Genomic DNA, 22,306 nt, shown 5'->3' with positions numbered 1-22,306 from the left:
TTTAAAATGAAATAGAAAACTTTTGTAACATTATATATGTCTTCATAGGCGTAATTTGCGGGTGGGACGGGTGGGAAATGTCCCCACCACTTTTTGCCAGGGTCTATTTTGTCCCCACCACTTTTTCTCGCGGGACAGATGTATCTAATACAAAAGAAACATCTCTAGTTGATTATCAATTCGTTCGTTTGTGTTAAATAATAGGCGATCTAGCGCTATAATGTTGAGTGCTCGTTGCTGCTGTTATCGCTGGCGCAACAGTGTTCTCTTGGTGCTCGTGCACACTGCGCAGTCTTCACACGGACGCGAATCTATTGCTTAGCGCTGTTGCGGAGACAGTATTCGTTCAGGTGAAATCACAAAACAAAATACACATAAACGTGTCCCTACTCTTGATATACAATCACTGATGAACATATTTGGTTTTAATGTGAAAAAAATAAAATAAATGATACGAGGGCGGATTAGAACCTAGGACCTCCGGTGCACCGAACAAAAGTTCTACCATTAGTCCATAAGGATAATCTAACATTGAACATGAATCCATGTATTTATTGTGTAAATACTGTTGAGACTAACAATATACTGTATTATAGATGTAAGGATGAAACTATCATATTAAACATGAGGTCTATCGTCTATGTCAATAAATTTTGTGCTTTTATTATTGTTATAACACAATTACAACACACATACCCCCCACCACACACATTCCTGTCCCACCCACTTTTCAAAACAAAGTTACGCCACTGTATGTCTTTACTGTCGTTTTTTATCAATTTAATGTGCCCTTTCTGATTTTTTTCTCTTAAATCTCATCTTTAGCCAATCTTAAAATCAATATCAGTTTTTCATACTGCACATTATAATGTTGTGATGCCTACATTTTTTTTAGACAAAATCAGTTATTAAAGGGGTGGCTCATTATGAGTTCATTTTTTTAACTTTAGTTAGTGTGTAATGTTGCTGTTTGAGCACAACCAACATCTGCAAAGTTACGATGCTCAAAGTTTGAAGCAAAGGGAGATATTTTCTTTCACAGAAATCACTTTTTAAGGACTACAACAAATGGCTGGTAGGGACTACAACGAGCTTCTTACCGGGTTGGTGACATCACAAACCCTAAAATTTACATAAACCCTGCCCCCGAGAACACGCAACAAAGGGGTGAGGCCATGTTATTGCGATACAGTACATAACACAAATGCAATAGCATGTCATAAAAGCAAGATGACAACATAAGTTATAACCGTAATTAAACGAAACTATATCTGTTCTATCTTCATGCAGTATATATTCTCTGGCAATTTATAGATTATCATGACAGCATATGCTAATCAATGACTTTAAGATATCCCACATCAGCTACATAAATTCATCTACTGACCATTCAGAAATGTCCTGTTGCATTCTACATGTTGTCACTTCTTCTTGAGTCTCTCCACCATTGTCCGACTCCGGTTTGAACATAAAAGGCTGAACAGTTTCTGACATTTTCAGTGAGTCTTTGTGAGGTAATCGGCGCTGCTAACATGAGCTCTTGAAACTCCGCCCTCTGCTTAGGAGCAGCAGCTAATTTGCATTTAAAGGGACACACACAAAAACGGAGCATTTTTGCTCACCCTCAAAACGTGACAAATTTAACATGCTATAAAAAATTATCTGTGGGGTATTTTGAGCTAAAACTTCACATACACACTCTGGGGACATCAGAGACTTATTTTACATCTTGTAAAAATGGCATTATATCACCCCTTTAATATAATATTAACATAATATAAAAATAATTATCGGTATCAGGCAGAATTTTTATATCAGGGCATAACTTATTTTTTTTATTATGTAAATACATTTGTTCCAGTACTGTTAACTATTTGTGAGATAAACAACATTATTCAACTTTCATGAAGTTTATTAATTTCATAAAGTATAAACATTTATTCAATGCTACAACACCTGCCTTAAGCTAAAAAATAAATATGGCAATAGGACAGCAAAGACATCTGTGAACATTGTTTTAAGGGCCTGCAAAGCTTTTATATCATATGAATTAGACTATTAGACTGATAAGTTTTGACATTTTGAGGACAAGTTTGAAATGTATATCCACAATGTAATGGGAAAATAAGCGGCACAAAATGAAAAGGGTTCAAGTCTAATCTGAGGGTGCAGTGCGGCCACATGTCATGCATTTACGAGATCTGTCAATGAAACAGATGGTTATAAACAGTTTAGTTCTCAATAACACTAAAACTGGACTTATTATTATTAAAATAATAAAATCAATAAAAGGCTACAATACCGTAGTGCACATTCATTTTTTGATTATTTTTATATATAGGCCTATTATTTTGTATGCATAATTTGAGTTATTGATTTTGACTACAGACCACCGTGCCAGTAAAGTTTCAGACCTGTCACTACACACACTGAACAGATACATTCACGAAATCTCCATGAAATCAAACTTTTGGCTACTAATCAAATATAGAAATGAAAATCCCAGCTGTGCTGTCAGGTTTTGAAACATCCATATTCATGGTATTGAAAAGCTCTTTGGCTGCCAGTCTAGTTTGGCTTACATTGCTTTACCGTAAGTCATTTTTTTCCCTCCCTAACCTGCTCCCTCAGGTGAAAGTGGAGGGTGATAAAGACTTTGTACTCAGTGCCTGTCTCCTCAGGGTTGAGAGCTGCATTAAAGGGTTAGAGTGAGGACATGCAGTAATAGTACATGTTTATGAATAATAGCACTTGGGGTTCCAGCTCTACAAGTTCGCCAGCTTTTCCTCAACACTCCGTACTTGAAGCAGTCGACGTGAAGTTCGGGGGAGGAAGTGCAGTAAATCATAGACGATTAACTCAGCACCAGCCTCCTGTTGAATGAGTCATTGCATACTAATTTAAGGATGAGGAGAGGGTGTGTTGTGTTATGTTTCATTCCAGTGCCTGTTGTTAAAGAGCTGGATGTTGCATAAAACGTCTAAATCCTTTAATGTTTATGTGCAGCCTACGGGATTTTTACCTTCGGAAAGGTGTCATTTAAAAATGTTAAACCTCAGACCACCAACACAATAAAGCATTCAGATATTAATTGATGGTTCTTGAGATTTGTTCAACCATGTTTCCTATTTAATTGTAATGATATCCTCTGCACCCATTCGCCCTCTCGCTCTGTGAATGGAGTTAAGACTTGGGTGGGTCCTTCCGTTTCTTGACATATTTTGAAAGTATGGGCTTTGCTTTGTGTTAAAAGCTATAAAGGAGCACTCGTATACTCTTTCATGCACTTCCTCTAGACGAAACTCTATATACAGAGGCTTAGTTTTGAAGTAACCATGTGATCACACTTGTGTTGTTTTTTTGTGAGTTGTTGTGACAACACAAAAGTGGGCAGTTTAATGTTTGTCCATTGATATTAAACTTATAACATTCATTAAACTCTGGGATATAAAGTTTGAATCAAGTACATTTTAATTGGCGCCTCCTGTGGTGATGTTTGTGTATTTTGTAACCCCACAGGGCAGACGTTCCATCTGATACTGGCCCAGATACATTCGATATCAGATTTAACCAGCCTCTTCTTCTGTTTCCGAACACCGTACACCCTTATTCTTAAAGGGATCACCGTCCAAAGGCAATAAGAAGCTCTGGCTGACTACTACTTCTTTGTTGGTGCCGTTTATTCAGCTAACAAAAGATGCAGAATGCTGGAAGTAAGGTAGATTAATGGGGAAAAGACGCATTGTTAGACTGTTACTCATGACTTCAGTGGTTCAAACTCTGATTTAATGGCGCAAAAATGATCTGTGAGAACAAATATAAAATGGGGCTTGTCATCATGAACATTTTGTATATTTGCTTAACTCTTCTGCAGTGTTATTTTAATCTTAAAATAGCTCGTAAAATATTATGGGTGTATAAATATTCAAAAGGCCATAAAAGTGATAAAAGATTTTATATCTAGGAAAATTAACCTGATTAAATTCCTAAAAAGGTCAAGTGTTCGGGTGCTTATGATTCACTTCGTTCCAACAGTACTACTATCTTACATGGAGGGAAAGTAAGCATAGAGAGCTCAAGAGAGCTAAAGGGAGTACAAAAAACCTTCTACTATTTCATTCCATGACATCTCTAATCTTCCCTGAATTTCCCTCTTTGGATGTTGAACTCCTTGGAAGCAACTTTACAGATCCTAACCCCGGACAGAGCAGCTGTGCCGAGCCAGTGCACGCGTGAGATCTCTGCTCCCTGTGATAGGGATTCATCACTTGTCGGCATTCGCAGATGGACTTTGAGGGTGAATCACATCTGTGTGTATTTGCCTGTAAGACCTTTCTGTGCATTTATATAGTAATTCCATTAATCTGAATGTAATTCTGTCATGGGAAATAAAGGTTTAAGTCCATAAAATGAACTCACCTAAATTGTTTCAGGCATGGTTGTGCCAAAGGGTTGCACCAAAGTCCCACAGTATTACTTTGACTTATAAGGTGCCATTGGATGGACTGGCTCTCATGTGCTGTCCACATTACTGCAGCTCATACTGGGAACATGTGCATGATGGTTGTACCTCTTTGGTTTTGAAGAATGCCTGTCATGGGATAGTTTCCAGTGCAGTAAAGGCTTCATTGCTGCCAGGCCCAACTAAGTATCACAACGGTCTGACAGACCTATTCTCATGGAACGGAATAGATTAAGTGTGCTCTGCCCAAGGGTTATTGTAGTTTTGCATTTTCAGATTTATTTTTATTTTAATATTGCTTTAAATTTCACTTTAGTTTTAGATCATTTTATTAAAGGGTTCACCCAAAAATGAAAATTCTGTCATTAATTACTTACCCTCATGTCGTTCCACACCCGTAAGACCTCATCTTTGGAACACAAATTAAGATATTTTTGATAAAATCCGATGGCTCAGTGAGGCCTCCATTGACAGTAAGTTAATTTACACTTTGAATGCCCTGAAAGGTACTAAAGACATATTTAAAACAGTTCATGTGACTACAGTGGTTCAACCTTAATGTTAGGAAGTACTTTTTATATAAATATAAATACTTTTTGTGCGTCAAAAAAACAAAATAAGGACTTTATTCAACAATATCTAGTGATGGGTGATTTCAAAACACTGCTTCATGAAGCTTCAAAGTTTTACGAATCTTTTGTTTCAAATCAGTGGTTTGGAGCATGTATCAAACTGTCAAAGTCACGTGATTGCAGTAAATGAGGCTTCGTTACGTCATAAGTGTTTTCGAAATTTCAATGGTTCACCACTGGGCAGAGCAAGGCTTTGTGAAACACTGAAACAGTTGACGCAAATGTGCCGAATTGTGTCGAGTCATCCGATTTTATCAAAAATATCTTAATTTGTGTTCTGAAGATGAACGAAGGTCATTTGGGGTGTTTTTAATTTCATTTTTAATTGTTTTGTTAGTTTTAGTTCATTTTTTTATTATGTGGATATATTTCTATTTAGTTTTTTATACATATATTTTAATGTCATTTTTTGTGATTATAGTTAAGGAAACTGTTGAATATTTTATAAATAAATTATAATCACTAAAAAAATTAAATAGAAATATATTCACATAATAGAAACTAAACTGTAATAAAAACACTTAATGAAAGTAACCAAAACAAGGCTGAAACTTAAAGCTATATTAAAATTAAATTACTGAATATAATAAAATATATTGAATATGTATGAAATAATGTACAGTTTGCCGGTCATTTTTGCCCGAAGGGGTTTATTTTGCAAGAATGACTGGCTGCCAGTTTTGTCCATTTTAATTATTTTCATTGATTAATTTTTTATGTAGTTTTATTTAATTTTAGTTTTTTATTCAGGCATTATTTCCGTTTACAAAAATGTTTTTAAATCCATAGTTTTCGTCTTCATTTAACTTTATGAAAATATCCCTTCTCCGCCCAAGCAAGCAATTGAAATCCAACAAAGAAGAAAAAGCGGCATCAATGGTACTATCACTTTCTGTCTCCTCCTTTCCACTTCAGTATCACCACAGATCTCTCTGCAAACAACCTGTTACCTGACACAGTTTGGTCATCAGCCAATAAGCAGTGTTTCGGTGGAACAATAGGATCATTCACAGAAAATTATATCCATACTTTGGCGTGTCTTTATATGCCATCACCCGGAGTTTACAGTGTGCTATTGTTGCTTTCACAATGACAGCGCACAGCCCTTCCTTCATGTTATTTGTTGATCTTGTCCTGAGGAACTATTCAGACCTGGTCCATGCGACAGGGCTGCTTCCTCTTCAATGTATCGCTTTCAGGTTATTGATGTCTTGTTTTGTGCTCTTTCTTTATTGCAGAAGGTCAACGGCTTTTGGAACAGACCTTTCGTGTGTGCGTGCGGTTACCAAGACATGGTGGCAATGACTCCTTCCAGCTCTCTCTTTCTCTTGCTCTTTCTTTTCCTCTGTCTCAACAGGGTCACATGTCGGCCCCTGGGGAGGAAGCACCTTTAACGGCATCAGCCAGGTAGTGTGAAGCATTAGGCCTGTTTTTCCCCCGTCTCTGAAAGCAACCACAAATAGCAGGCGGTGTTCCCAAGGGATGCTCGGAAGCACGCTCTGGGCTGCATGTTTCAGAGGCGTATTGTGTTGCACGATGGTTTTCATTTGATGCCACAGTAGTTTGTGTGAGGGTAATTCATATTTCACATTTCCTCAGTGATCTTATCACTAGTCATGCGATGTCAGACGACTATTGTGGCCTTTAATTGGATGGAGTGTGCTTTGTTGGGACAGATGCTGTGAGGGAACTGTGGCGGGGAGTTCGTAGGTATTCACGGCTTTCGTCTCTTAGCAACTCACCGCCACTCTGCCTCCGCCATCCTCCTCTGCATTTGACCTGGCTCCGTCTGTGCAGCAAGAGACCATAGGCCTGAGAAATTAAAAGCGCCTACCCATGAGACCACTCACAGGCACCTAATTAAACATCTCACATTCCATCTGTGGGGTGCAAGCATTGAATACTCACGCACACACATCTATAACGCTGAGTTATCGTGAAATTTTGTTCCCATAGCTTTGATGCTGGGTTGCTTGAGATGACTCTATCTCACCACATCAATAATAAATATCTTGCTTTGAAAGCTGATCAAAGATAAAGTAAAACCACACTTTTGTCTCAGGCTGGAGGGAGTGTTGTTCAGCAGAATTGCTTAATGTTGGGCATTAATCATAAGAATGTAAGGGAGAAGAAGATTTGTTTTGTGAAGGACAATAAAAAACACACTTTGTTTCAACAATGCTGCCATAACTTAGTTCTTCCACATTGTTTGGTTTCTACACAATGGCTATGTTTACATGAACTCTTATAATGCAATTAAGCTGAAGCTGATGTAAATACAAATACTGTGATTATGTAAATTTGCTCATAATTAGCATAAACATAATTGCAGTAAAATATGTGAAGTACTGTGGTTATAATTGCACAATATAGACAAGTTTATTCTCCTCTGGCCAAAGTGCGCATGTGCTACACTGTAAAACTCAATAAGTTCAGAATACTCAAAACATTTGAGGAGACTTATTACCTCAAAACATTTAAGTAAACTTACTCATTTTTTTAAGTTAGTAGAACTTAAAATTTTCGTGACAAGTGGGGCAGGGCCGAGAGCCGTGGAAGCGGAGCAAGGCCAGTGTGGTGCACAGGTGTCTCTCATTAACAATCATGTCACCGGCATCCCTTCCCTCCCACAGTTCTCAGCCTCGCTCCACTCATCATAATGTTAATTACATACAGTTAATTTACATAAACATCACGTTCAGATCTTGGTTAAATGTTAGATAGCAAATAACACATGCTATTATAACTATCAAAGAGACTGTCATTATACTTGCATGTATATAATCAAACAGCATACAGTATATGTGGTCTTTTGCAGCCCATCCTCAACCTAACCACAGGCTCTACTCTTCACCACAATGGTAACTCTATAAAACTAACATAACGGAACCCCCTGTAAATCCCAACATAACACAATATTAAACACTAACTCATGTATCCCTGTTAATCTTGTGCAAAAACACACAAATAACACTTAATTTCAAGATTTATTTATACAGTCTGATGCAAAGCATGCCGCAACTCAACTCAGTCATATTAAGTTCAACTTACTACAATGAAATTTTGAATCCATGCAACTTTATTCTATTAAGTATAATGAACATTCATCATTATTATTTGAGTGAAATCAAACTCATTTCGTTTAATTAATTTCATCGTTCGGTTTTACAGTGGGCTGGAGATGGATTACGTGTCACACTCTTGCACAAGTTTGAAAACATGGCAGAACAGATGATAAACAATTCTTGCAAAAGGTGTGTTTAGGCGGCATAAATACAGTCTAATAATTGGCCTTACCTATATACTAAACAACAATACAAAACAAACACAATATTTTATTCATGTATTTTTATAAAGTGCTACTGACAAAGTGCATAATGTGCATATGTGGTGTCATATGAACAACTGTCGGTAACTACACTGAAGCCTTTGTATGTGATTAATGAGTCAGTTCTTTTCAGTGAATCAGAGTCATTAATTCAGGAAACAGACTGCACTTTTTTAGAACTTTATCTTATTTCAGTTAGTTGCTAATTTTTAATTTTTTTAAAGGGGTGGTTCATTGTGATTTCATTTTTTTTAACTTTATAAAGTTAAAAGTGTGTAATGTTGCTGTTAGAGCACAAACAACATCTGCAAAGTTAGGACGCTCAAAGTTCAATGCAAAGGGAGATTCTTTTACAGAATTCTCTGTTTAAGGACTACAACAAACGGCTGGTAGGGACTACAACGAGCTTCTTCCTGGGTTGGTGACATCACTAACCCTAAAATTTACATAAACCCTGCCCCAGAGAACACGCAACAAAGGGGTGAGGCCATGTTATTGCAATGCAGTACGTAACACAAATGCAATAGCATATAATAAAAGCAAGATGACAACATGACAAATTATAACCGTAATTAAACTAAACTATATCTGTTCTGTCTTCATGCAGCATATATTCTCTGGCTCTGTAGGCATCTTACAACAGTTCCCACATGAGCGATTTATAGATTATCATGACAGAATATGCAATCAATAACTTTAAGATAGTTAACTCCACATCAGCTACATATATTCATCAACTAACCATTCAGAAACGTCCTGTTGCATTCTACATGTTGTCACTTCTTCTTGAGTCTCTCCATCATTGTCCGACTCCGGTTTGAACATAAAAGGCTGAACAGTTTCTGACATTTTCAGTGAGTCTGCGTGAGGTAATCAGTGCTGCTAACACAAGCTCTTGAAACTCTGCCCTCTTCTTGAGAGCAGCAGCTCATTTGCATTTAAAGGGACACACACAAAAACAGAGCGTTTTTGCTCACCCTCAAAAAGTGACAAATGCTATAAAAAATTATCTGTGGGGTATTTTGCGCTAAAACTTTACATACACATTCTGGGGACATCAGAGACTTATTTTACATCTTGTAGAAGTGGCATTATATGACCCCTTTAAGTTAATTTTTCATCTAATATTTTTTATTTTATTTTGTTATTTTATTTTATTTTAGCTTTATTTCAATTACCGAAAAAGGTTATTTAATAGTTTTAGTTTTAGCCAGTGAACATTTAACATTTGAAGCAGGCAAATAAAAACAGGCCTGTTGCATTTCAACTGAACATTTTGTACTGTGAGTAGGGCTATAAGTGAATAGTGTAAAAACAGCTAAGAGATCGAATTTCTTTGCGACTAATCAAAATAATGGCGAATAGCATGTTAAATGGGATTAAAGAGGTTTGCTCACGTAATGTAAACACCTAAATTCGAGTAATTCCTTATTCTGACTATTGATAATAATCAGACTATTGGTGTACATGTAAACGTAGCCAGTGATTTATTTAGTATCCGTTGGTGCCAGGACTTTCGACATGGCCAACCAGCTCTTAACATTGTGTTGCAATAAAGCACTTCTTACTACAAACACGAACCAGGTTTTAAGAAGCCAAATCCATTCCCGGAATGTGTTGTGTGTTTAGTAATATGAGAAATTTCACTTAAGGTAGTAACATGAAGAAAGAATGGTACTCTTGCTTATCTCACACATTCAAGTAACAAAACCACCACCAGTGGGTGACCCATTCGGGAAAGTCAACATCAATACCTGTGACTAACTCTTAAGTTCTCAATTAAAGAAACCTGGAGTTTCTCCAACATAAATAGTAGTTTGATGGGAAATCAATCATGGTTGTCGTATTCAACAATGTCATTGAGAGATCTGCAGCATATGGGTTTGTTTTGGCTGTTGTTCTCTGCTAGTTGTGACTGAGAGTGTCAACTGTAAAACATTTGTTGTATGCCTCTTATACCTCATCCTGTTCCCACCACCATGCTGATAGTCTTCCACTCATGCATTGCAATTCAAATCAACACCTCATCCTGAGGGATTTACTGCGACCTCCTCCCAGGTCTTTTTTCTGTTGCTCAAAATGCTGTATTTATCCTCAGGAGGTTTTGTCATGCAGGTGGTACATGGTTCTCAACCGAAGTATAGGTTTGCAAATAGATGTGTTTGATACTTTAAACCATATTTTAGTGTAATGGAAATCTTACTTATCAGTGAATGTTTATTGATGTTGAATTTTGGATGCTCAACATTAAAATTCTCTCAGATACTGATAGGCTGATAAGTATTTTCCTGTTTTGGCCAATAATCGATAAAAGGCTGATATTAAAATGTATTTATAAATATTTGTTTTATTTGTTTTATTTGTCTTAGTTAGAAATGTAAAAAAAAAAAAAAAAAAAAATCTTAAAAATTAAAATAAATAATTTTAAATGCTACAAGTAAATTTAGGCATTACAATGTTATAATGTACAATATGAAAAAAAAAGAAAAAAAAAAGCATATCTAATATTGGCTAGTAACAAATGCATCTTAACTGATAAAAAAAAATGCATCCATTACTGTAAAACAATAGATCTGAAACACCTTGAATGCATTCTGAGGAGCATGTTTGCTTAACATCTTGAGGTGAATGAGTGAATGAGTGGGCACTGGGAATGTCATCTGACCATGTAGGTAAAAACCACCGGCATGGCACGGCAAGTTCCTGGACACCATGTAGGTCCAAACCCTTTAAAGGGATAGTTCACCCAAAAATGAAAATTCTGTCATCATTTACTCCCCCTCAAGTTGTTCCAAACCTGTATAAATTTCAATGGTAGTCAATGGGGTGCAGGATCAGCTTGGTTACAAACATTCTTCCAAATATCTTCCACAACAGCTCAGTTTCTACTTGTTTGAAAGGGTGTAAAGTAATGTTGTTTGTGTGTAGCTTTGCATGAACCACTGACAGCAGGATTGTGAGGAACTGATCATTTAAATTAATTTCAAGCATGAGGAATCCAGTAGCCTTGCCAAGGAATAACAGTAGTCGGGTGGGAAACCATGAGCAGACGTATTCAAAAAACAAATCTTGTCTGGGGATTAATGGGACTCTTCATCAGCAAATCATTCTGACATGTCAAAGCTCTCTGCGATTACTACAACGTTTACCTAACGTACAAAAAACATGATATAGTTCACTTCCCCATAAGCACTTATGGATCCTGCAGAACACATCTCTTCCCTCACTCCACTGGGCATCAGGCTTAAATAAATTCCAGCATGTTGTGGTGGTTACTAAGACTGTAATTGATGTACAGTACTGACCAGTAATGCCTGCAAATGCAAACACTTCAGAACATGTGTTGGTTCAACAACAGTTCTGCTTTCTTATGTATATCCACTGACAATTGTTAAAGTGGAGCTGCTTCAGACCTGATCAGTGTGGTAGTGTTTCTAATTTGGACAGACATTTTTGTAATTAAGCTTTAAAACAAATTAGAATAGAACTTAAGCCTGGTGCAGAGTTGAGTCATGTTATGATTATTCAGACAAAATATACTGTTGCTGTTGTGTTACTCTGTAGTCTTAGATGTCATGTGATATGCAAGCTCTTAGCAGCTAGCTTTAAATGAAAACACAGCTTAGACTGATTAACCAAATGCACCTGCATCAAGGCTGGATATAAATACAGGTTTCCTGATTCAATTTGGTTTAAATCTTATTTATTTGGGTATATTTAAGTTAAAATGTCAGTTTTGCTTGCATATAACAAAAGGTAATCATTCTGTTAATGATGTAAATTTTACAGTGCAGTGTTTTATGTGATTAAAAACCAGTAACTTGTCTTTTAAAAAAACAGCTCATAAGAGTCATTTGGTTGTGAAACAGGCTACACTGGTGGTCCTGTATATTTCTGATTCACAAAAAAGAACCAACTGATAAGAGTAATTTGTTTTTGAATCACACAACATCTCCTGTGAAGGCCTCACCAACACGACAGCCAGTGGCACAGATTCCCAACAAACCGTCCCATACCAGCGTGATGAATACGATCTTCAACTAGATGGAACTGGATTAAACATTTTGACTGTTGCGATCCCAATCGGACTTATGACCTGTAACGCTGCCTGAATCATATTCATGCGCTGTTCGCTATTGGCCAGAAGAGAACTAGCCCTCCAACTGAGCCTGGTTTCTCCCAAGGTTTTTTTCTCCATTTTTGTCACCTGTTGGAGTTTGGGTTCCTTGCCACTGTCGCCTTCGCCTTTGGCTTGCTTAGTTGGGGACACTTGATATTCAACAATTTTTTTGATCTGCCTGCATTGACACCATTGTATATGAACTGAACTGAGCTGGACGATGACATCACTGTTTTCTCCAGTGCTGATATATAGATAAATTAACTAAATTAATAACTATTAATTTTTACAACGGAATGAATCAATACTGAATTTATTTAAGCTGGACAATGACACCATTTTCTTCTGGAGCTGCTGTGCAGCCAAAATTATTTGCGTTATCACTGTAAAGCTGCTTTGACGCAATCTGCATTGTAAAAAGCGCTATATAAATAAAGGTGACTTGACTTGACAACAATGGTTACACTATATGTTTTTGATTCACAATAAGAACCGGTTTATATGAGTCGTTTGTGAGTTGGGCTACCCTGGCCATGTTGTATGTTTGTTTTTGCATACAGCCTAATAGAACAACTTAATAGAAATATGTGTCTATGCACAAATTTGTGTGTGAAATCCACATACATGTATTTTCATGAACAAATCATGATTGGCCTACTGTATAACTTTTGTAATAAAATGTATTCTAAATTTACTAAAAATGTTAGAACAACCACACACATGCAAAAATCACATACTCTGGATGGCCTTATAATTGTGTTAATGAAATTTTACACAATGATATTTCATTTTAAATTTATTTCATCATATACAGCAAAAGAGTAAGAAAAGCTGTATTATAGCTCAAGCTGTGAGGTTTTCCTGTATAACAACGCAGATACACAAATGTACAGCTGGCTAATAAGTTGTCTGTAATCTGGGTCTGAGTAAAAGGTGTTTATTGTGTTTTTGTATATGGCACTCTTAGCATTGCTCGAGGATCTTGAGCCATATGTTTGCTTAGAGTGACGAAAGGCTAGGTTGAATTTCTCCTGTGCCTACAAATACGAAATAATCCATGCACTTATTATAGAATGAAACCGTTTTTTTTATTGAATTACATTCAATACAGACACAATACTCTCAGGTTCACAGCTGATTCCTTTCACACTGAATATTCAGTATAGCAACAGCATTGATTTGACAACAATGGAGCAATATTAAGGCGCATTCACCCAGGCGCATTCACACCAAGGATGATAACGATTCTATGTATATAAAGAAAAGCAGAGTCCACACCACAGCTATGACGATAACAGCACAGAGAAACAATGTCGCTGGAATCACTTTCAGAGCAATTTTTTTTTTCCAGCTAATGACTGATAAAAACATTGACAGCCAATCAGAATCAATCCTGCTTTAAAGAGCTTGAGCATTTAAAGCGGCAGGCAACATAACCGCAGCGCACGCTTAAAATAAACAGAACAATATTGTGTGTTCGTGTGAACTCTAATATAGTTATCGTTATAGTTATCGTTCTTGTTGTGAACATGTTTTTAACTTTACTGAATGAAATGTCAAAAGAGACATGACACTCTTTTGACTCTTTGACTCTCATACCTCTTCTGCATGTCTGTATCACTGGCCTTGTGGTATTTTAATGCAGGAATATTTGTGCCTGATGTCTTTGAGCGCTGATGCTGAGGAGAGAGTGAGTTGGGTGAGAAATCTCCAGAGTTGCCATGTCAATTACAATCATTACTTGAGGAATCTAAGCTGTTTAGCAGCTCATCTATCACTCATCAAAGCACCACATGAGCGATGGCCCTCTGGGAAGAAATGCTGGGAGATTGATGAGCAGTATTGGCCCTGTAGTGGTATTGACATTAAAGAGCTCTTGGCCCTGTTTGTATGTCATTAATTTAACACATCTCAGGCTAAACTATAACAATGAAGTGCTGAGGAAGGGAGAGATAAATGCAGGAGGAGACAAAAGGGGAGATGGCATAGCTGATCTTCTCATGCTTGAACTGCTTCAGGAGACGCTGACTTATGGGCCTTCCAGTGGCATTACTCTGGTGTTGGCAGACTGTAAACTGCCCGTGCACTTGGAAAACAAATCATTGAGGAATTTCAGTTGCACTTCCCTTTATCAGATAAAACTGCTTGCCAGGAATACTTTCCTCGCTCCCCTGATTTACAGACTTGAATATTTCTGAATAGAGATAGTCTCAACATGCCCATATTTAGGAAAACTGTGTGAGTGTGAGAAAAAGAGAAGGGATGTGGGGAGCTGACAGATAGACGAGGTTTATTGATTTGCCCTTGACCTCCATGTTTCCCAGGTCCTGTGATTCCCACAAGAGGTCAGAGATCAGGCTGTGATAAGGGGTTTTATGACTCTGCCATGCCTACCACCCTCCTTTTCCTCTCTTTTTTAAATACAAAGATCAGTAGTGAGATTGTAGAGTCCAGGGTGTAGTTGCACCAGCCGTTCATAAGGTATTAATTAAATTGGAATGTAATATTCACACTAGGGGCTTAGTTACTGCTAGCTAGTTTAGAACTCTGTACTTAATTTGGTTACACTGTTAGTTCTTAAGGCAAGGCTAAACAATTAGATCATAAGATCTCTTTGAAGTAATGTGTTGTTGCATTATATGATATTTACTTTGATTGATCCAATAAACTGCTTTCAGTTTTGTAAAGGGATGTGGTGGTGTAAAGCTGTGCACTGCAAAAAAAAAGTATTTTTGTCTAATGTTCAGGTTAAAATATCTAAAAATCCTTAAAACAAGATATATAATCCTATAAACAAGATATATTTACACAATGTCTATGATAAGTAGTAAGGAACTGTGTTATAAGATTAGCCAAGTAAATACTGAAAAAAAAAAAATCCAAAATTGACTCTGTGCTTGAGAAATTCTTAAAGTAATTTATTCATATAATATTCCTTATGTAAACATGTGTAAATGTAAACAATATGATATATGTTTAAATGATTGTCAAGTAAAAGATCTAATCAGCATGCCATTTTATTCCAGTTGTCATTCCTGGTCAGAGACTTTCATAATTATTCATTTTTATGTATTGGGTTAGGTTCTCATTTTAAAGGGTTTGTTCACCCAAAAATGAAAATTCTGTCATTAATTACTCACCCTCATGTCATTCCACACCTGTAAGACTTTTGTTCATCTACGGAACACAAATTAAAATATTTTTGATGAAATCTGATGGCTCAGTGAGGCCTCCATTGACAGCAAGATAATTAACACTTTCAAATGCCCAGAAAGCTACTAAAGATATATTTAAAACAATTCATGTGAGTACAGTGGTTCAACCTTAATGTTATGAAACGTCAAGAATACTTTTTGTGCAGCAAAGAAACAAAATAACGACTTTATTCAACAATATCTAGTGATGGGCGATTTCAAAACACTGCTTCATGAAGCTTCGAAGCTTTATGAACCTTTTGTTTCGAATCAGTGGTTCAGAGCATCCAAACTGCCAAAGTCACGTGATTTCAGTAAACGAGACTTCGTTACGTCATAAGTGTTTTGAAATATTTCGAAATTTCAATGGTTCACGTGACTTTGGCAGTTTGATACAAGCTTCGAACCACTGATTCAAAACAAAAGATTTGTAAAGCTTCCAAGCTTCATGAAGCAGTGTTTTGAAATCACCCATCACTAAATATTGTTGAATAAAGTCGTTATTTTGTTTTTTTGGCAAAGTATTCTTGTCGCTTCATAACATAAAGATTGAACCACTGTAGTCACATGAACTGTTTTAAATATGTCTTTAGTACCTTTCTGGGCATTTGAAAGAGTTAATTATCTTACTGTCAATGGAGGCCTTACTGAGCCATCGGATTTTATCAAAAATGTCTTAATTTGTGTTCCGAAGATGAACGAAGGTCTTACGGGTGTGGAACGATATGAGGGTGAGTAATTAATGACAGAATTTTCCTTTTTGGGTGAACTAACCCTTTAATGGTGAAATATTCACATACTTAGATTAAGTTTCTTTCGCACAGCTGGTGCAGCCGGCCACTGGTGCATATTTGGCACTCACCCTTCACCCTGGGTCAAGTCGGCTGGCCCGTGCTGCATTCATGTGCTACTCCACACACATTGACCATTCCAGATACCTCTGCCTGATTCCAGATTCCCAGGCCTGTAGGGGGCTGCAGGATCTCAGTAAACCCACAATCACTACAATGAGGAATGACTCAATGCTTGGTTCATAAGTCTCTGTGATCCACTTTAAATGGTTTGGGTTCTTCAAAGCGACCATTTATAATCAAAGGGAAGGAAATCCCGTGCAAGTAAGCGTAGCTAAATGTTATCCCTCATAGCATCTCATATTCACACTGAACATGTGATTTTGTTTTCTTGAAAATATTGCAGCAATATGAAGATTAATCACTGCGTACCTCCATAATACTATCGTATTACTATCTCCCAAGTCCAGCTATCCCATTTTATTGTTGTTTTATATTACCATCTCAGATTGTACATATGTTTCCAAGAGTAAAAATGATGATGTTGACAGGTCTTGGTGGATAAAGCAGGATGAGTCTAACTGAATTCATCCCTCACATATGGAGCGGCCCTGCTCATCCTATCCACGCCTACCACTTCCTACAGTCTCTGTTCAATCTTTATTAGATTAGGCCCATACCTGCACTCCTTCCACTCGACACATGAAAGTAGTTAGACCGAGTACAATTAAGACGGAGTACTCCACGGATCTAATCAGAGCTCAGCTGGAACAAAGATCTAAGGCATGCCAACGCACTGGATGTGTCAGTCATGATTAGGGTGTGCCACTCAAAAGAAAACATGACACACGTGCATCATGCTTTGATATGCCATGATATCACTCAGCTGATCACAGTTTTATGGGTGGACCCAGATACTGGATTATCATTCACTTGTGTTTTCACATTTATATTGACATGTCTTATATCATTTAGCCTTTTGTCTGGTTTCATTTTGCCCTCACCTGGTATTGATTTTAATAAATGATGCACCGCCTGGTGAATCAAACAAGCCCATCAGATCATGTTCAGCCAACTATCCTCATGGGCTCCGTGGCACGCTGCCTCTTTGTGTGAACAAGAGCAGACATTATGGGCTGAGGTTTCAGGGCTTTGTTGAGGGATGTGGAGATCTGCCATTAAGACGAGTGTGGGTCCATCATCTTGCTCACTATGTAACAATAAGCTGCTATGGTTTTATATGATCGTAAAAGCCTTATTTCACACCTTTTTGCTTGTGCGCAGGCCTTGGCCATAAATGGAAGCAGCGGTTTATAATAAATCACATATCTGTCTCCAGTTGTGCTGACCATTTTGGACGTACTTTATGGGAACATGGGCCAGTGCCATTTGAATTACCATAATATGCCCTTTTGTAAATACTACTGTCCTGCTTTTCCTCACAGTCTTTTGAAAGGGCTTATTTGTTAAGAAGTAAACACACTGCATGTCTTCATGTACATGTCATTGCAGTTATTCTTTGTAGTTTTGACTAGTTTATAATTTAGCCCTGCCAAAGTTAGCAACAGTTTTTGTTTGCTTGAGGCGTGTCCTATTGTTTCTTAGAGGATGAAAACAGAACAGTTTTAATTGTAATAGTTTCTCATTGTATGACATCAGTAGGGTGTTCCAAATATTACAATTGTAATAATATTGCGTTATACATGTAATTAAGTGTAGCAAATGCATAGTGGAAAGCCCATAGGAAAAAGAAACATTGTGCATAATAATACATCTCCTTTGGTGGTTTGCCAGTAGTATATCAGCTTTTCTAAGGCCTGTTCACACCAAGGACAATAACTATAACATTTTAACCACAGCTATAACGACACAGATCAACGATATAATTCTAATTGTTTTTAGAACTATTGTTTAAAGCTGATGTACAATAAAAGCATAGACAGCCATAAACAGATCAGAATTTACCCTGCTTTGAAGAGCTTGAGCATTTAAAGCTGCATATGACATAACTGCAGCGGCAATAAAAAGAACGTTATTTGTCCGTTGGTGTGGACGATAGTATAGTTAATCATAAATTTTGTTTCTAAACACTCGAATCATGACAAAAAATGGTATTTTCCAGCCTAAATGCGCGTCTCTTGTATCTCATTTCAGAGGCGCGCATCTGACTGTTTCTATAGTAACCGGAGCTTCTAACGGCCGCTGCATTGACGCAATCGGCGATTGGCTCTTATTTAGAAGGTGGGACTTATTCCGCCATATTGCGCGTTGCACTTTCTCTCATAATACGAGTGACGCATCTTGTGTTATTCTATAGTCTTAACTATTATTCTATATATCTTCTTTAAATGAATCCGTTGGAGATCGAATTAATGCTAGATTTTTTTGCTATAAATTATGGACATGGTATCTGAGGACTAATTCTCATTTCTCAATCTTTATTTCCAGATTCAATCATAGGCTCGTTCTTACATACCAGAGCACGTATGCACATTTGCACTCTTCAAAAACAATGCTCAAAATCTCTTGACAAACTAAAATATTTAAATGACATTTGTATATATTTGAAATAAAACATATACATCATACTTAATGTCAGCTTGCTTATTTTGCTCAAGATAACGATTTATTAAGTCCACGTCATAAAATAAGAAACTATGCTTCTAACCACAGCTCGAGAGCTGTCGTTACAACCACACAAGTTTGCGATGCAGTTCGCGAATGTTCGTTTGAACTATGGTTTCGGGAAACACCAAATCATACATTGCGATGTTAGTTGGCTAATGATGCTTTTAGGAAACGCACCCCAGTATAGTTGTCATTTGTAGTGTGAACAGGCCTTTATTGTATAATATATTTCCTTCTCAGAGTTGAAGAAATTTTAGCTATGTGCACTTTTACATGAGCTCAATTATGTTGTCTTGTATGTGGGATTGCTAACCATAATTATATTATTTCTTTATCAGTGGAAGATAAGTGATATCTTCTTTCACCTGCCACCTAGAATCTGGAGCCAGACCACTTTACTGTAATGAAACCTGGCTTAGAAATGTGTAGAAGACAAAAAGGAAAGTTCATATTGTTTCTGTCACAGAAACATTAAACAGCCACTAACAGAAAGTAGTTGGGACCCCCCACCCCCCCTCTCTCTCTCTTTCTCTCTCTCTCACTCTCTCGCTTTCTGTGAGATGTGCTGTATTACATGAAATGATTTCCACACACTGGTTTTTAATGTTCTTCATCTTTTGTTCACCATCTGCAGTGCCAAACACTATAATTTTGCAATGATGACATTTGATGCTTACAATTTAACCTGATCTATAGTCATGAGCATTTAGATTTTTATTCCTTCGGCCATACAGAGTTTGTGTGGTTTTTCCATATATCATTTTTTATATTGTTTTTTCAAAATTAAAATGTTCCTCAGGATCCATCTGAATGCACGGTGATGTTCATAATTGTCTGAAGCTGTGAGAAAGCTTGTGTGGGAGTACACGAGTCACACAGACACTGTGTGGGGAGTATGCTATGAGATAAGAGTCGCACCCTAGAACAGTATGAAGATTTTATAGCGGCATCAAAGGAAAACATTCCTTTTTTAAATTTACAGACACCCAATGCATTATTATTTTTCTCTCTTGTTTTCTGATTAGTTATTTTACTATAATAAGCTCTCAACAAAAGTTATCTTGAGAAAATGGATTGTTCTGCATTAGATCTGTTTTGTTGTTGATTTTTAAGAAAAAAGAATTATAGACTTTCTTTGTAAAGAATGGCATAAAAAAATAAATAAAAAATTAGAGGGAACTGCCTGAGAGTAACATAAAAGTTTGACTCGTGAACTGATGTTGTCATTTTTCATTTTTGTGATATAAAACCTGACACACATTTTCACATTTTCCTTAACTATTGTTTATATACATTTATTTAATACACCTTTTTTAATGTTCATATTTTTATGTTGAGTCCTCACTTGTATTGAACTTACCGTAATAGTAAAAACTCTGCGACGTAACTACCGCTAGCATAGGATAAAGTTTTATCTCTGAGAGGAGGTGCTTTGGAAATTTGAGGTTGAGTGACAGGACTTAAAAGTGAGTACAAGTGAGTACAGCCGCTGTCAGTATGATGCTCTTATGGGATTTATTTTTATAGAACAGCGGCATGACGGGAATGTATCCTTTAGCTGCAATGCATAATTCAGCGCCACACATCTGCTGTTGGGGAAATGCAGACACTTTTATTAGGGAGTGGAATACAAAAGAGGCAAGAGAAGAGAGGGATGAGAGTGAGAATAGTCTGCAGTCTTTTATAGGACACCTGGACTCAGATGCTGTGCTGTCAGTAACATGCTCATACAGTGTTTCATGAACATTTCAAAAGTCAAATCAACTGTAGCTTAATCAAACTCTTGTTAATCTGTCCCAATAGACTCATCTGTTAACAAGACCTTGGATGAACCTGAAGCTAAAAACAGGATAAAATCATGCAACTAGATTTCGTGTAGGTAAGTATAAGGGAGACCTGGTCTTCACATGAGAAGGCTATCACAAAGGCTATTCTTTATATACTATATGGTTTTAAGCCATATATATTTTTAAATTTTGAGTATAATAAAAAATATAATAGGCTGTTGAATGGCACATTCCACTGTGACATCTTACCTCATATAAGGACTTTTCACTGTGCTTTCACTGCACTTAACCCCGGGTTACCGTCATTCTAAACCCCACTTTTAAACCCGGGTGAAGGAACGTTTCAAACTTGTAATTTAGAAGTGGAGTTAGCATCATCTTTCCCAGGGTTATGAAACCCTCCTCCTGAGCAGAGTTAACACCGTTTTTGCTGTCTCACCCCCAAACTTGTACAGTGTGAAATTACATGCTTTGGGCAGTCACGGAAAGGGCACACGTTGTGTATAAACAGTCATTTCAGCGTTTGAGGGGACACTTTGGGCTACTTTTACACTGTTACCGCAGGTTGTTGGCCGTGATTGGGTGGGTTTTGAATAGCAATTGACTGTTCGCGAAGACCCGCCCCCTTTAATTACTGTTGCTATGTCCGACAAGCCATGCCGCTCTCACGCCACACATCATGTTCTCACGCAGTGAAAAATAAAACACGGAGCAAAGAACAAGCTGACAACGCATCGACAGAGGCAGAGCAGGTTACTTTTAATATGAAACAAAGTCTCAAATTTCACATTTTGTAACTTTTAAAGAAATTTAAACAATAAATACCATTTTGTGGCTCTTTAATGTGTCATGACAGATCGCCGTAGGGCCTCAGTTCAAGCAGCTCGTGAACAGATCACCACATCCGACTAGTTCATTTATAGCATCAAATAAACAATAATGAACATCAGATAGAATGTTGTTTTAACCATGGAAATACGTAAGTACACACCATTTTTCAAGTTCAAGTCCACAGCGTTAATCTACTAACTACCCTGACTGCATTGTCGGCGTTATGATTGGTTAGATCGCCTGTCAATCAAACTCCCGGCGAAGGGTTGAAGGCTGGTTTTGTTATGTGAACATGGCAACCCTGCTGCTGAGAATGGAGATAAAGATCAGTGAATAAAGTCTTGAATTTGGGTCTGTTCCTTGCTAACGTATAGATTCTAAATATGTGGATTACAGCGCACAAATAAAATGTATTACTTTTGTGAATTTATGTTGTATTTTTGGCGTATTTTATGGTTCTATTGTCAGTCACAGCATATGAGAAATCGCCTTTTGTGTCCCATGGCAAACAAAATAAATATTGCATAATAATA

The sequence above is a fragment of the Ctenopharyngodon idella genome, chromosome 12 (genome assembly GCF_019924925.1).
Source record: "Ctenopharyngodon idella isolate HZGC_01 chromosome 12, HZGC01, whole genome shotgun sequence".
NCBI lineage: Eukaryota > Metazoa > Chordata > Actinopteri > Cypriniformes > Xenocyprididae > Ctenopharyngodon > Ctenopharyngodon idella.
This window is presented reverse-complemented; position numbering follows the sequence as displayed.